At 35.6% G+C, this 17,299-nt stretch overlaps 1 pseudogene; it reads left to right on the top strand.

Annotated features, from left to right (window-relative positions):
• The first annotated feature begins 14,145 nt into the window (after positions 1-14,145).
• LOC149180418 (dnaJ protein homolog pseudogene) lies at positions 14,146-15,232 on the top strand (annotated as a pseudogene).
• The last annotated feature ends 2,067 nt before the right edge of the window (positions 15,233-17,299 follow it).

Consider the following 17,299-nt stretch of genomic DNA (forward strand, 5'->3'; position numbering starts at 1 on the left):
GAAATGTGCATATAACCAGCATAATAGGAACAGAAATACAATAAACATATTAGCCATCAAATCCATGAATACATCAGTACCTTTACGCATGAAAATCAAGGGAATGAATTTCTCATTAATGAATAAAATGAGCCAACTGGATATGGGACTACCACATTCCATGACCGTAGAATGGATGAGCCAAATCTCTCTTCAGCCATTCACCCTCGTGCCATATTTCAAGCATGAATGTGGGATCTCATAGAACACATCAATCAAAACTCATCCAGGGCTTCCAGAGGCCATCCACCTCAACCCATCAAACAATGATTCCACCTCACGGTCGGACATCACCAAAAACCATCATCAGATTGGTCTCCATCCAATCATTCCAGGGCTTCCAGAGCGTTTGTCCAACCAAGGCTTCCAAAACTAGTAACTCAACCCACAACTTATGCAGGGCTTCCAGAGCGTTTTTCCAACCAAGGCTTCCAGAACTAGTAACTCAACCCACAACTTATACAGGGCTTCCAAAGAGTTTATCCAACCAAGGCTTCTAGGACTAGTAACTCAACCCACCAAGGGCTTCTAAAGCGTTTGTCCAACCAAAGCTTCTAGGAATAGTAACTCAACCCAAGTTATTACAAGGCTTCTAGAGCGTTTGTTCAACTAGAGCTTCCACGACTAGTAACTCAACCCAAGCCATTATAGGGCTTCCAAAGTGTTTGTTCAACCAAGGCTTCCAGGACTAATAACTCAACCCAAGCTAAGGAAACATGAGAACCAACCAAAAGAAAGCAATAAAAATAAACCCACAATCACCATGGCTATCCAGGAAATGGCAAGGCTAGGCAATCCATTGTTGATCCAGGAAATCCTCCATGCCAATGATGGATCACAACCAAGAAACCACATGCATGTTCCATGCATGTAAAAACTAGGGAAGAAACCATACATGCAACTCGATACTTGCAAGACAATCTGATGTAGTTGTTGATGCCGATGCCCTCTTGCGCTTTCTTGCTCTTCCTTTGCCTTCTTGCTCCAAGAATCCAAGTATGCCACACTCTCCAAGAGTGCTCCAAGAAAACTCTAAGTAGCCAAGAGTATGAGAGAGAGAGAGTATAATGAGAGAGCTCCAAATTGAACTAACAAAAAGCTTACCAACTAATCCTCATAAGACTTTTTATGATTGAGGCCTCTATTTTCTTCAGTCTCCATTATTTTCCTTCATTTTCCTCCTCAGATGCAACCTGTGACCTTTCACCTTCTTTTTATCCTAATTTCCATTATTTTAATAGATAAATGTGCAAAAATGTCTTTTAATGCCTTAGCCATTGCCTTTTCCAATTTCCTTAGCCATAAACAATCAAATGAACACCCGCTAGGAGTCTTGCCCAAAATTCAACTTGGAATACGTGTCCCAGTCATCCGTGGTTATTGTTTTTAACATTTATTACATGGAATTTTCACCATGGTTGTTACAGGAAACAAATACAATCGACTCATTGTTTCATGAAAGTGCCAAAAATAAGACATGGGCTTTGTTTCTTTGTGATTATGGAATGTAAGAAAAGAATGTGTTTCCTGGTTTCTTTGAAATTGCATAGGGCAAACCCCTATCGCCTGCAAACTCCATTTTTGTGTTAATTTTTGAACTATGTGTACTTTAAGTTCCAACAATCAAGTTTTCCTTTGTCAGAGAAGGTTGATATGTCAAGGTTGTAACTAAGTTATAATTTCCATAAGCTTATTTCTTTATACTTTTCATATCCCTCCAGGTTTCATTGATATCTTTGCATAAAATTATATAGTGCATAGACACTTTACTCCAAAGTTATTGTGTGGAGGTTTATCCCTTTTGAAACAAGTCTAGAAGTTGTTATTTATACGTGATATTTTCCTCTCCGTGATTGTGGCTAGGGGTCACTATTCTTCACAATATCATCATTTGAGAACCCCTTATATTTAATATATGCTCCATGCAACTATATGTATTGGTCTCCATCTCCTGCGGGAAAATTTCTCATCACACGCTTATTATATGTATTCCAAGTACAAGACTTAGACCCTTGAGACTCTTAAGTCACAGTCCTAAACAAGGTATCTCACCCAAAAGAAGATGCTCATCATTATAGTTTGTTTATATGCCTCCCTTTGACATAAAAAACTCCAGGCATATATTTTTATTACAACCATACTCTGTTTATCTGCAAATATAGTTTGCAACACCACCTTGCATCATAACTGGAAGTCTACCTTTATAGGCACTTGTTTCTCCGAGTTTTCCAAAGTCGTCATTATCTCTTTTGCAGATGTATAAAATGTGTGTATTGTATGTCACCGAAATATTTTAATGTGGCCCTTGAGACCTCCTAATATTGGGCCCAAACCAAACCTCAGGCCATCAATGATGAATGAGTATTCCTTGTAATATCGAAAATGCATTTGCATGCAATGCGAGCTTCAAATGTTTTAAAAATAAATCTCTATTGTTGGAAAACTGCATGTATGTGTCTATTTTTCCTCTCGTGGGTATAAAATGGTTATCACTCTTGTCATGTGAAATTTGTTGTTTTGTGTTAACAAACTTTCTAGCCAATCTATAGTTGTCATTTCCTACAACAATTTCACGTCCTTAATTAATAATTTTGTGCTCATGTTGACCCTAAAAATGTGGCCCATCTGACTTCGCATCACTTGAATTACATATTCCCTCTTCTATCCTGATATACGATCTTGATCTCTTCATTGCCATTTGTGGTCGTGCAAGCTATCCAAAACACATTGATTGCAAGATTGTCAATCCATCTAGTCTTGTATATTTCCTCTTATAATTTGCTTTAACCAAAGTCTTTTGATATATCATGGTGGTGTCCTTTCCAATGCACACAAGAGTTCTTCCCCTTCCTTTAAAATTATTATTTTCCCATTTTATTTTTTTTGCGTTCCCTTGCAATGGTAAAAGTTTACTTAGATATTAATTATTTTTCTTACAAAGCTGACATCACATTTTTATTTCATAGTATGAGCTTTTTCAATACGGGTGGGCATAATCACAAAAGAAATAACAAAGGAAGGGACCCATGGAAAAGGGGAAGACAAATTCTCACAAAAAATATGGCTTCTGATTGTTCTTTGGATGGATGATGAATGCTAGTTTTTAATTATGTTTTTTTTGTAAATAATTGTCATCTCAGTTTTAATTTCAACATTTATGTGTGCAACATTACAATTTTTGAAACTTTGATATAATGGGAAGCACTCTTTTACAATATGGATACAACATGGAGAGTATTATATTTTCAAAATGTTATGATATATAGCATGCTACTTTTTTGAAGATATATGTTGAGATTTATGGCTAGGTTATTTCATTTTCTTTGTTGAATTATTGTTGTCAATTTACATACATGGATAAGGGAGATACAAGGGTTATGACGTGATAAGGTTTTTCATTTATCAATACTTTGGTGACACATGTGGCAAAGTTTCAGAAGTACAAGGACCATGTTATTTTATATTTCAACCTTATGACATTTAGTGGTTCATTTTATTTAGTTGATGATGTGTAAGATGGGGTAAAAACGATAAAGATATTTTCAAGAATTTATGCTTCAGATTATTTTGATATTGAAGACACATTAAGAGGTGGAAGCTTTATATTTTAACCATAAGTAAATGAGAGGTGTCCCACCTACCGAATATTAATAAGAGTTAAATCAAATTTATCTCAAACTTTAGAACGCTCCTTTTCCGCTTCATAACAACACATGATTAAAATTAAAACAAAAATTTAACCCCTCAAGCAATTGAACTTCCCAACTGCATCAAAGGCATACAAAAAGGAATGGAGTCTATAAAGGAATAGAGATTGAACTATGAGGAGAGACTTATTCCAAGGGAAGACAAGGGTTTAAATGAAAATCCATCTTGTTCTTCTGAGTACTTTTTTCAGATAATATTAATTTTATGTAATTAGAATTTGCTAATAGAAGGCTTGGCTTTCTAAGCTAGTGTTAATAGCCTATGATTTTGTAGAGAAAGCAAGTTGACTTAATTATATCATGCTTCCCGAAAGGATTTCTCAATGTTGTTTCACATATTTTTACTTCTCTAAATGTTTATATATGAGTCATTAACATTGTAAACATTTTGAATTAAGATTTGACTAAGAGTTTTCACATAAAATCGCTAACAGAAGGTTGTATTCAAAAATTTCTTAATACAAATCAATCATTCTCTTCCCTGATTTGTGCATACTTTTCTAAATGTTTCATATTTTATCTGCAATTTGTTATTAAATATTTATTTAATTTTTTGCTAGATTTTCAGCAAGTTAACTTTGGTGTTTCTAAAATCTTGTGGCTTTCAAAACACTTCTAGTGGGTTGTTCAACAATTCTTTATTTCATTTTCATATTATTGTTGTATTTCTTTGTGATGTACATTTTATAATAGACTATTGTAAATCTTGTATAAACCTTTTATCACTTTATTCTGGCTCTATACATAATCTTTTATTTATATTTTGATGAAAATTAACTTGTATATTCCCTTAATCAATTACTACATTCAGGCATAGAGCAATGAGGCCTAGTCCCATTATCTCACTTTCTCGATGAGATTCGAGGGTTTGACGAAGAAGCATAAAAAATTCCCTCATCAACAAAATGCATCCCTTTTAACCCTTGTTTTTGCTCATATATTTCTTACAAGGAAGACAATAGATGTTATATGATTGAAATTTCATAATTGAGTAACATATCATAATTATTTTGTCACAGTTTCATAATTATGAAATAATAAATTTTTCATAATTGAGAAGAAAGTTCATAGCGAGTTGGGAAAAATATCATAATTGAGCATGAAACTTGTGCATGCCTTGTAATTGTTTGGTTCATATGCCACCAAGTATACCCATGACTTGTATCCTCCTAATTCACATGCCATCACTCCTAACTTATTTTGGCCTAAGTGTTTGGATACATCCTTCCAAATTTAGGAAAATCCTATATAACATCCAAATCGTCTCAAGGATGTAAGACGAGGAGAAAGTAACTAGAATGCCTTATAATGTTAGAGAAATATCACCATTGAGTCTTCTTATGCTTCATGAATAATCCTAGTTTGTGAGTAAGCCAAGAGAAGACAAGGATCAGGGGCTCATAGGAGAGCACTCTACATCGAAAGGTATAATTATTTTATTGTATTGATAATTTATATAGAATATCAATTTTGTTTACCCCTCTAAATTATGCATATCTATTATATCATGATATATTTTTTGTTGTTATATCATTTTGTAGAAAATAAATCCTTCTTGGAGGAAAAGAAATTGTCCTTGTTTTCTTATGCATGTGTGTAGGTGGCTAGGTCAAGGAGTTGGAATGGGATCTCTAATTGGAGTGATATTTCTAACTAGTTCAGTGGATTTGTAACCCGCATCGACATGCAAGAGTAATAAGGTATGTCATAATATTTAACATTGCCATTGAATGGAAGGAGTATATTACATCAGGTCTAGGGAATCTTAATTTCTCATTTTATCCATTTTATGGTAGGTCATAAGGTTGGATATGCGGATAATAGCCCCTTTTCCTTGTGGAAATTTTAGGCAAGCAGAGCAAACAACTCTGTTAGAGAGAAATCCGTAGTGCTTCTCCTTCCCCTTTGAGTATTCCTTGATTCTATTTGTCCTTAAGTGGTTCTCTATCGATTTTTATCTCTTCTATTTTTTTTTTCAATGAGATATACCTCTTATCTTGTAGATTCGAGATTATTTTAAAACTTCTTAAAAAGGAAAAAACAAAAAAAAACAAAAACAAAAAAGAGTAAAAAATAGATTGCAGTTTTCAGATAAAATTTTGTACCTTTATTATGGAATTTGAATAAAAAATTACATACCTTGAAATTTTATCCTAGTTCAAAAAATATCATCTAAAATGTGTCTAGACCATGGAGATATAGCTTATTGAAAATCAACTAATTCTCTAATTTTTTGTGATGGTCTTGCAAAATTGTTTTTGTAATATCTTTTGATAGGAACCTCTAATTTACATTAGAACAAAACTGTTGGGTCAAAAAAATTATTAGCTTTCTTATTATATACATACATATATATATATATATATATATATATATATATATATATATATATATATATATATATATTGAATTTGGGTTTTTTTTGTTGAGATCTTATTTTCATTTTGAAATTTGAGACCTAAATCTATAATTTTCTACCTATGTAGAGTTAGATATGACTGAGATATGATCTAGCTATTTTGTCCTTCAAGAGATTTGATTTAATCTTGCACTTTGCCTTAGTTTGTATGGTATTTTTTCATCTATTGATTAACTTGTTTGGTGATTGACCTTTAGATTGTTTTTCATATTTGTGATCCTTATCTAATCAACCTAAGCAGTATTTGTGTCCTTTATAATCTAAAGAGTTGCACAGAATACCAATTCTTATGGTGTATTAGACCTTCCTCCCTTGTTAGGGTTAAGTTTTTTTTTTCCCTTGTCGATGATTGTAAAATTATTTTATTGGTTTCCTACATTGAATTACAAATCCAAACTTTCTTTGTGTTGTGTTGTTGTTTGTCTCATTTGATATATCATATTTCACATATCATTATTTCAAAGCCATTATTTGATACTTTTGAGTGATTTGTTTGTTTCTTTTACATTTTCATCTTAGAGTAATTGAATTGATTTGTTAGTTGATTTGTAAATTGGTTTCTTGTGAGAATTTTGAGCATATAGAGTGATTGTTGATAGAGGTTGCTAGGTTTCATTTCTCACTGGGAAAAATAAAAGAACTCCCTATCCTTCCTCTAGTTATTTTAATAACATTGAAAATATGATTGCATTCTTCATATAACTTGCATATTGGATTGCTTTTGAATCTCTTAAACATCATCTTGTTTGCACTCTATACCTCTAATTAAACAACAAACATAAAAGAAAGTGTTAATAAAATTAACTAGACCTTTTAGTTACATCACACCAACAATAGCTTATTGTACAAAGCCTTGAAATAGGTTTGGAGAGGACACTCTTCAAGGATGAAAAATTGAAACTAGTTCCACAAAAATGCATAAATCCATTTTCACATCAAATTATTGTCAAAATATTCAAGCACATGGTTGCATCAAGAACTTGTGAAGTGACATCCACATTCCCTTTGTATTAGAATTTGCTAAATTATACATGTTTTGGGATTTGTTCGAGAGGTGTACACCTTGCTTTAAACAATCTCTCAAGAGGTTTTGTGCTTAGCTACCTTGTTTATGCATATGGTGCCTATCACATGTGTCATGCCAATCATTTGGTTGTGAGGTGTTAACCTTAGTGACCTATATTTTAGGGCTCTTTGTGGGTGGGAAGTCTCGATAGTACCTAAGGAAGACACCAATCACCACATCATCTCTCCTGGGGAGTCATGCTCAACTCTTTCTAGGTCACTTGTGTTGGTCAAGGATGATATAAGGAGATTGGCATAACTACTTCTTAATCCCTTGTTAGTCCAAGTTTCTTGGAGATTTCATCACCTCGAGCATCTTGGCTTTTAGGAGGTACCTTTCTAGTTGGTTTTCTTGTTGCATCTCTTAGGACTTTTTATAGTGTGTATTTTTTGGTTTGAGTCTAGTTGGCCATAGGGGTGTCTTGATTAAATAATTAATCAAACTTATAAATTCATCATTGCTAACCAAATTATCCATTAATATTGGAGATTGCAAAACCTTCCTCTTGAATAGGATGGTCCACCACCAAAGAGATGTAGGATAACTCAATAATTGGTGAGCTTAGATCAAACCAAACTCAAGAGATTTAATTTTGGTTCAAGAGGGGAAGACCAGGTCATCCTTGAAGTGGCATAAAAAAAATTATCGCCACACATCAACCCAACTTTGACGAATCCTCTTAATCATATACTAGTAAAAGTGAGTGCCTATTTTACTCAACCTTTTTTCTTGCTCTCTCGTCAAATGGATGGCGAGAGTGGTGCTTACACCATGGGAGATATGGGACCCTCTTCACCATTAAAATTTGGGATTTCATCTATGATGTCCTCATTTCTATTGATCATTGTGATGGGGTTTGTTCCTACTGCTTTGACAACACCTCTTTCCTCACTTTGGGGACCACCACCAATTTCTTTTGTGACCCCATGTAGTTTCCCTAATCTATCTATATCCCTCCCTCCTGTCAAATTCATGTTCGATAAGGGGGAAAGCCAAAGTCACCTATAGGATATGGGAATTCCACCATACCTAGGGTCGTGATCTCTAACTTGGGGAAAATATATTCAAGGAATATTCCATGGCAGTATACACCTAGTCTTAGTCAGTCTAGAGGCAATAAGTTTTTTGGAGGATCATACAATCCTTGAGGTAGTTTTGCATTATAAAGAATTGAATTCCTTTCGAAAATATAAATTATCTAGGCGAAATTTCCCCATTAGTACCACTTTTTCTACAAGATTTCCTAATTGCAATAGTGATTTTTCATCGGGAGGTCATCCTTCTAGTGTCATATATACTCCTCTTAGTATCCACTCTTTCAGAAATTCCTTTGTCCCTAATGGAAATCCCCCTAGGAGAAATAATCCTATCACTACTATGATAGGTCTAGGGGTCTAATACTATGGGCCTAACAATCCATGTGGTCATTATCCTTCTTCTAGAGACTATGTTATGGGGGAACTGCAAGGTCTATATGGGCACCCATATTTACCTCTTGACCCTTTCAACTAACACAACTTCATTTTCTACCATCACTTGACTTTCCAAATTTGGATAAACTCACTAATTATGCCATATGACATGATCCTTAGTGACCTAAACTACCTATCAAGCTACCTTTCAATATACCAAAATTTGATGGAATGTAGAGAGAGAACCTCACCACAAACATCACCATCTACCATTTATGTTTTTCATTAAAATCTTTGGTGGATGATAGTTTCAGGTTACATATTTTCCAATGAATCAAAGGAATCTTAACATGGTTATGCTTCCTTTATGCAAATTTTCTTGAACCATTTATAGTTACCTTTGTGGCAAGAGATCATAACTAATCCCTTGTATACTTTCAACAATGACACCTCTACCCACATCTATGACCACATTTATGAGTGAAGGAGATGTAAGTGATTGATTAGAACCAATATTCCTGATCAATTATTTTAAGAATGGTTCATTTGATTTCCACAAATTTAGCTATGGTTGGGGTGGCTAAAGAGGAGTAGGTCGTCTTGCATGACAAGCATATTGACTTGATCTATTCACAATCTGGTTCCCTTTGTGATATCATTCCTAACACTCCTTGCCCATTGACCAATCCAAAATGCTCAAAATCGGTACCACATTCTAATAGTGTGAATGGTTCTGTTTCCATTGTTTCCATGATCCAGTTGGCTACTCAAATAGGGAAATTTATTGTCACAATGCAAGCCCTTACAATAGAACCTAGTTCTCAATACGAAATGTCTCTTAAGCATAATGTCGAGATTCATACAATGTAGTCTATTGAACCAAATAATTCTCAACAACTTGGAAATAAAAGAAGAAGAAAAAAGAACAATTCTAAAAAATTTCAAGAGATACAACAAACTCGAATCAGAATGGGTGGGAGTGCGAATGAATGATGATGTAAAGTCAAGTTTCCTTGCAAGGTTTAATAGGGTGACCAGCTAAGTCATGAGTGCCTATGGATGGATGAGATTCATTGACTTCTAGTGCATAGACTGTTGGGAAGTACCCTATCATTTTGACACATGGATTCCTTTCCCAACCATAATAAAAAAATGGTTGCAAGACCTTATCCTCCTTTGCTTGGGGGAATGGGAGGAAAAAAAATCATGGAGGATTGTCACATATTCATATGTGCAATGAGACCATGAACTTTTCAACCAAAGAAAAAAAATTATTACACTCTTGAGAGTAGTTCTTTATCTAAGGACTTGATCATCCCCAAATGGACATCACCTTCTATATAAGCCTTTGGAGATGGTTATTCACCAGCCTAAGGGTGTTTTCGTTAAGTCAACACACAATCCTAATGTTAGGGCTGCCCAACATTATATTATTGTTAAGGATTTAGTCCAAGAACCATGTGCCATTTCTGGGTTGGAGGTTTTATATAGATGTCATATGCAATATAGAGCTTTGTTGACTACTATCATAGGGGTGGAATCCTCAAATTCAAATTTGATTACATTTTATGTTGATGCAAGATAAAATTTTGTATAGGTTATCCCATCAAGTCCCTTTTCAAACCTTAGTGCACATCTATAAAAAGCCTAATTTTCACACTCTTATGGATGAAGGATCATCCACTTATATCATGGCCTCATAATGATAAAATCTCTTGATTATCTAGCACTTGTCCAGTCAAGTACCACCTTCTAGGCCTTTGATGGCCACACCTTACTACACAAATTTCTCCTAGGATTTTCCATTAAGCTAGGGGGGGGATTTGTTACAATTGATATATAAGTTTTTAATGCCCCACTTGATAATAATATCCTTGTTGGAAATAGTTGGTTTTATGCTATGACTACTATTTTGTCATCCATATTTCGTGTTCATCATTTTCCCCATAAAGGAAAATAGCATTACCATTGATCAAATTTAGTATTGTATGTCAATAGCCAATTTAACCACCATGAACATCATGGTGCCATTTTTGTGGATAACCCTATGGTATATGAGAATTTTAGGGTTGGTTTATTTAAGAATATGCCATTAACGGGAATTTTTCCAATGCCACCATAGAATTTTCCATCTACAATTGTTTCTCCCATGCATATTATCTCTTCCATTACCACTGGATCCCATCGATCACATGACCCTTGGATGGTGACTTCTCATTCATATGTAGAATCATATGGTGAGCACATGCCACTTCTAGTGGAAGTGATTATGCCTTTGGTGATCCCATCTACACCTCTTGAAACCAATCAAAAATTCCATCTCATATGGAATATGATCAAGAATATTTTGTTTATATGGAATTTCCTCTATAGTAACATAATACTTTTGACCTATAAGGCTACCTAAGGCCTATCACAAATAGTGCGTGTGATATCTACTTAACCTAGAAAACATATGACACAGAGAAGCATAATGAAAGTATACAAAGAGGAAGAAATAAGTGCACTGTATCATGGAAGGTGTATTCTTGCTACTTGTAGTGATGAAGCTCCTGGAGATATTGGACCTTTCACTCCTTGCACCTATAAAATACACATAAAAAATGGACAACCACTATTCCTATATCCTCGCAACCAAGTTAGCATTAGCATCATAATAACCCAAAAACATACATTAACAATACAATAGAAAAAAATGTTACTAGGGGGACAAGCATGATCTTCTTATTATACCAATAAACAATTACAATGTTACTCCCTTTATGGACCTTTCCCCTAACTCCTCCTCTCACATAAATCACAATCAATCTCACAGTGTTTTGCATTTATCAGAAAGAGAAATGGGTTGTCAATTCAACAACATTTCATTATATTTGGCTTTTCTCTTACATTCCAGCCTTTGATTTGAGGTTCTTCCCAAGTAGACCCAAGGGGATATAATTTTAAGCTATGATGGATTCTGGGGGTGACAGTTTGAGCTATAATATATGCCCCCTAATGTCTGAGGTCAAATGAGAAATCGATGGTTGAAATACATTATAATAATCTTAGTGAGCTAGGCAGATGGATGGAGCCAAAGATCTGGAACCTAAAAAGGGTTGCAAAAGTCATATGTGTGTATATATATATATATATATATATATATATATATATATCCTCAAGGTAGGAATACACATAATTAGTACTAAAAGAGTAGAGCACAACTGCCCACATAACAAATTGTGAACCCATGTCATCAAGGAATAGTCGTGATAAAATGTAGATCTTTGTCATAGTACATATCAGTAGGGCTATAGACACCAATGAGAGTGCCCAAATATGTCCCTCAAAGTACATAATGCATTATCCAACACAACTTGGTGGATGCAATGTATCTGAGTAATGTAGCCCCAAGCCCCAAGGTCTTCGACATGTTCTGATGGTGTGACTCTACCACATGTGAATGAATGAGCTAATGTCGAGCATGTAGGGAGATCGTTTAAGTACCATACATTGAGGGATCCCATTAACAGATGTGAATGAGACCACAAATGATGAAAACGATTCCATGGCATCTAGTGAGTGTGAATGAATGAGTTGATGTTGAGTACTCATAGAATAAATTAACTACTATCAACTGCAAGGATGCTTGTCACTAAGGATTACAAGCTCCAAGGTACCATATTGCTTCTTGTTATATATAACTAATAAGGTGTTAGCATTGATGGAAAAATATCCATAGGATGGCCTTGATGTATCCCCTATCATTCAAGATGAAATTAAACCAATATGTGGTAATTGATGATAGAAGATGAAGAAATTATGTGCAACTAACATAGGAATGGTCATCGACACAAAATATAGAATGAGGCTTGAGATGGCCAACTTAGACTAGAACTTCCCTTGAACATAAAATGACATGAAAAACAATTGAACTTAGAAGCTTGGACTAAAGAATACCATATAGACACAGTGGCAACATAAGATCCATCATCATAGCTCATGGATTGGAGGGTAACCAATCAAGTGAGATACTTGGTCAATAACATAGTGAATTGACTCACGTTGATGTTGTGGCTTTGTAAGTTCCAGTCTTCGCAGCCTGTCACCATGGATCAACATGTTCTCTTATTATGTTTGGTTTTGTTAGATGTTTTTCACATGATCTTCATCACAAAACATGTCATAAGCATGTTCATCAGGAGCAGCTCGAAAAGAGCTTTCCAACGGTATATAAAACTTTAAAAACTGGCTCCCAGATCAAAAGATATGATCAAAAGAATGATTAACTCAAAGATCTTCCCGTGCAGCAGTTCAGGTATTGAATGATTCAGAGGAAGCTACGAGATGTCAGTGGCTTGTCTTGTGGCTAGATTGTGATAGAGAAGAAAAGAACATATCATTTGAGGTCTATTGTCGTGCTGCTAATCCTCATCTCAACATATGGTGAGCTCATTTCTCTGCTTTGATTGAAAGAGATATCCTGTGCAGAGGGCACTGTGCATTGTTGACAGTGATATTGCTGGTGAAAGGTTGATTTACAGCCACTAGTCTCATAGTCCTAGAGAGGAATTACTTTATAAATGATCATTCAATGTTTGTTGTCCTTACTTACATTTCTTCCAAGCTTTTCAATTCATCAGCCTGTGTCTATTTGCCTACCTAAAATGCTTCAGCAAAACAGCTTTTATTTCAGAAACATGATTTGGAGTGAGGCCCTACGCGCAATACTTACACCTGGGAAATAAACAAAACAACCGTATGAAGTAGCTCCAGCAGAAGATGGTCGGAAGCCAAGCATCTTTGACACTTTCACTCACAGGGAAGGGACTACTCCGGATGGAAGTAATGGAGATGTAGTTGTTGATCAATACCATCATTACAAGGAGGATATTGATCTAATGTCTGTGATGGGAGTAGATGCCTATAAATTTTCAATCTCATGCCCCAAGATTATTCCTGATGGTGAAGGACCCATCAATCTAAAGGGAGTTGAGTACTATAATAACCTCATAAATGAGCTTTTGTCCCATGGAATTCAACCACATGTTACATTGTACCACTTTGATCTGCCCCAAGCTCTGGAAGATTCCTATGGAGGTTTCTTAAATCTGCAGATTGTGGAGGATTTTAAAGGTTATGTAGATGTGTGTTTCAGATAGTTTGGTGATCGAGTAAAATATTGGTCCACTTTCAATGAGCCCAATATATTTGCCACTACAGGATATGATCAAGGCTTTTTCCCACCTCAACGATGCTCCCAACCTTTTCGAAATTGTACTGCTGGAAACTCAACTGTTGAGCCTTATATTGTTGGTCACCATGTTTTGCTATCACATATAGCTGTTGTGGAGGAAAATCTATCAGGCAAAGCAGAATGGATGGATTGGGTTAGTAATTTTAGTAAATTGGATAATACCTCTTACTAATAAAACCACAGTTGTGGCTACTACTCAAAGAGCAAATGATTTTATGGTGAGCTGGATTTTAGACTCATTTGTTTCTGGAGACTATCCAGGGAGCATGAAGAATATAGTGGGTTCTCAGTTACATTCATTTACAAAAGAACAGGCTCAAAAGTTACAAGGGTCATTGGAATTCATTGGTGTCAATCACTATGTTACCATGTATTGTTTTGATGTTCTAAGAAAAGGTGAACTTATATCAAGAGACTATGCTCAAGATATTTCCATTGGAATTGTAGTGGAACGAGATGGAATTCCCCTCAGCAGAAATGGATCATTTTTTGGTATGTCAGTTGTACCACAAAGCATGCAGGCAGTGCTTGAATATATTGAGGACCGTTCCCATAATATTCCTATTATTGTGCATGAAAATGGATTTTCAGAGCCTAATAATTCTTCTATTCCCCTTTCTGAGGCTTTGAATTACCAATTCAAGATGGATCTCCATCAAGATGTCCTTCAGTATGTACTGGCAACAATAAGGAAAGGGTGGTGGCAGCGGTCATGATCCATTTGATATATTCGAGTCGTTCTTCGGTGGAAATCCTTTTGGAGGTGGTAGCAGCAGGGGAACCCGAAGGCAAAGTAGAGGTGAAGAGGTTGTTCACCCCTTGAAAGTATCATTGGAGGACCTTTTCAATTGGATATTAAAGAAGTTGTCACCATCGCGAAATGTTCTGTGCCCACAATGCAAGGGTGAAAAAGTCTTACCCGATAAGAAAATGCTCGAGGTCACAGTTGAGAAGGGAATGCAAAATGGTCAGAGGATCACTTTCCAAGGGGAAGCAGATGAAGCGCCCGACACAGTTACTGGTGACATTGTATTTGTAGTTCAACAAAGGGAGCATCCCAAATTCAAGAGAAAGGGAGACGATCTTTTCGTTGAGCATACTTTATCATTGACAGAGGCATTGTGTGGGTTTCAGTTTATATTGACCCATCTGGATGGTCGGCAACTACTTATTAAATCTAGTCCCAGTGAAGTTGTTAAGCCAGGTCAGTTCAAGGCTATTAATGATGAAGGAATGCTTGTTTACCAGCGGCCATTTATGAAGGGTAATATGTACGTTCATTTCTCTGTAGAGTTCCCAAATTATTTAACTCCTGAATAGTGCAAGGATCTGGAAGTAGTTTTGCCTCCTTGAACTACGAGCCAGCTAACAGACAAAGGCCTCAGCGCCCCTGCATCAATAACACACACAAGTCAAAATTTGAAGTCAAGTTAAAATAAAATTTGAAGTCAAGCTAATTTGGTTGTGGCGCTGCACTTCTGGGAGTGTAGCGCTGCGCGTAGCACTATGGCGATGCGCTCCTAGGTTTAGCGTTGTGCGTTGATGTCCTCAATGAACTCAAAACCAAGGTGGAGCTATCTAACCTAAATGCAGAACTTCGACTACCTGAAAAATTTATAAGATTTTTTTTCTATAAATGAAAAGATTAAGAATATAAATTATCAGTATTGGACTTTGTGGGCAGAGGAGATCCAAGAAGAAAAGAGGAATCTGCATCCAGGTGACAGGTTGATTCATGTTTATCATTTTAACAAGGATTTGTCACAAAACCAGATGATCCAGAACTTTGGAGAGCCTTTCTTTTTTGTTATTCATGAGGGTGAGATCTTATCAGAGGTTAAAGAATGGATCAAGAAAAATTGCAGGTCCCTGAATTTGCTAAGAGGAAGTTTGCGTTCCTTTCCTTGGGTCGTCCTGAGTACCTTTAAGATACAGACATTGTATACCATCGTTTTCAGATATGAGATGTTTATGGCGCTTGGGAGCGGTACCTTGGGTTGGAGCATTCTGACAATACATCGAAAGGAATCACCAAGTCAGCCAGAACCGCCATTCACTTGAGAGGTCTGTGAAGATATACAATTGAAAATCAGGGATCACTTGTCCTGTAGCAATTCTCTTCTTTGATGGTCCAATGAGGTTTACAAATAGGAAGTCCCATGCATTTATGAAAATTTATGAGAACAAGGGAAGTAGACCATGATAGCTTTGAGTCGATATACCGGCCACATTTTAATGCAGATTTAAAAAAAAAAGGGGCTCAACTCTTCAGTGGTATTCACTGAAGATATATCACCCATAAAAGGTATTTTGATATCTTTAAATTCTTCCAGGTTCCTTTTGAGTCCAAAAGACTACATTCTGATGGAGGACAGGCGGATTTCTACTTCAAATGCTTCTCAAAGAGAAGCAATATATGATCTTTTCTTGCTTTATGAAAAGAAAAAGAAAACGAACTATGACTTTGATATTGCAGATGTTGTCAACCACTTACATGGTCATCTGAGATGTAATCCATATTTGGGTCAGAAGGTGGACTTTATTTATGTTGACGAAGTTCAGGACATGACAATTTCTCAAATCACTTTGTTAAAATATATATGTAGTAATGTTCATGAGGGCTACGTTTTTGCTGGGGACATGGCCCAAATAATCACAAGAGGGACCCAATTTTTGTTGAACATATTAAACAAAAAGAGTGTTGTGAACTACAGAAACAGTTTGTCAAATGGTTACAAAGTCAGCAGGAAGATCTTCAGTTCCATTTTCTGGGGAAACAAGAACAACAGGCTGATCGACTAACTCCAAAATTTGTGTAGGCAGGTGCAAGGTGGCAGTCAAAGGGAAGATTTTGTGGAATTCCACCCTTAAAGGAAGCAGATCTTGACCAAAATTCACTAATTTTGGTTTTCAAAACAACTCTATTTGCCATAGTTCATGAGAGTTTTATTGAATATTGTTTAGTTTTAATATTGTTTTATGATAGGATTTTGTTATTAATTGTATTTTTTTTATTTCCTATGTTGAGGAAATAAAAATAGATTTGTAATTTAGTATATATAGGATTATTTTTAAAAGATAGAGGTTCGATTTTGGCAGCAGAGAGGCTACTTGGCACTGTGTAAGATTTCCTGAATATCATTTTAATAAAGCAGTTTTCTGCCCTTTGCACCTGGGATCCATTAAGGTTTTCCTTGTTTAGTATGTTTTTCCTGTAATTCACTTACATATTTTGTTTTTCTGCCTTGTTACAACATTATCTAAGAGATATGTTATGAATTCATCTATAACGATTCTCCTTTCATGATGATTTTGCTATTAGATGTAATGGTTGTCTTAGCAGAATTCATCCTTTGCTAGATGCTCTGTTGAGCAACCTCGTGTTTTTCGTTCGTCTAAAGCTGCTACTACAGATCCTTC

Source organism: Pinus tabuliformis, chromosome 3_2, assembly GCF_031772625.1.
Source record: "Pinus tabuliformis cultivar Carrire ecotype Pingquan chromosome 3_2, CPIR1, whole genome shotgun sequence".
NCBI lineage: Eukaryota > Viridiplantae > Streptophyta > Pinopsida > Pinales > Pinaceae > Pinus > Pinus tabuliformis.